The sequence below is a fragment of the Elephantulus edwardii genome, unplaced genomic scaffold (genome assembly GCF_000299155.1).
Source record: "Elephantulus edwardii isolate Elephantulus edwardi_28Jun2011 unplaced genomic scaffold, EleEdw1.0 scaffold00241, whole genome shotgun sequence".
Classification (NCBI taxonomy): domain Eukaryota; kingdom Metazoa; phylum Chordata; class Mammalia; order Macroscelidea; family Macroscelididae; genus Elephantulus; species Elephantulus edwardii.
In genome coordinates, this window is record NW_006399991.1 from 2,505,701 (window position 1) to 2,506,516 (window position 816).

Here is an 816-nt window from a genome sequence, read left to right on the forward strand (position 1 = left end):
TCTAATGCATAGCAAGTAATTGAAAAGACCATGGCCTGTATTAGGTGTACCTTAGACTCCAGACTGACATCGTTGCTCTTCAGTACTTTGGAGAGGTCTCTGACAGCAACTTTTTATTTTTTAATTATTATCATTCATTTTAATGAAAATTTACAGAGATTGTAGATTTGCATTCATTCATTGTTGCACTTTTCTCCCTACTCACCCCCCTGCCCCCAGTTCATTCTTCTCTTTGAAAACTAAAATAAAAATTCTTCATTGTCATACAATCCCTCCCTCCAAGTCCACTCCACTATGCAGCCTTCGTTCTAAACTCCTGTCATGACAAAAATATTTAAGAACTGGTCTCTTTTCTCTCCTCCCCACTAGAGCAACAAAAAGTAGCTAAAAGGGAGCATAGCCTGGGGGACAGGGGACGCTGGGAATCATAATCCTCTCCATCCTTTGTGTCAGGTGCTGAAGGGCCAGGGATTGCTGGATGGTCCAGAGGTGAAAGGCATGAACGGCATGGGGTGGGGGGGGGTGGACTCTGAAAGTGGGCCTGGAGGGGGTAGAGGCTGGCTTGGGCTGAGGGCTGCAGCATCTACTCTTCTCCCTCCATATCCGTGTCCTCAGAGTCATCCTCCTGTTCCCAGTCTGTCCCTGATAGCTTCTCATCCTTCCTTGCCTTTGCTGCCCATGCCACCATTCTTCCACACGGTGCTGCCTGGTTTCCGGCCCCTGTCTTCTTGCATGTCAGGCACAGAGGCTACCAGGTCCTTCAGAAAAATCAAACTGCTGCTCCAGTTCAATGCACTGTTTCAGGTGGGACATGGT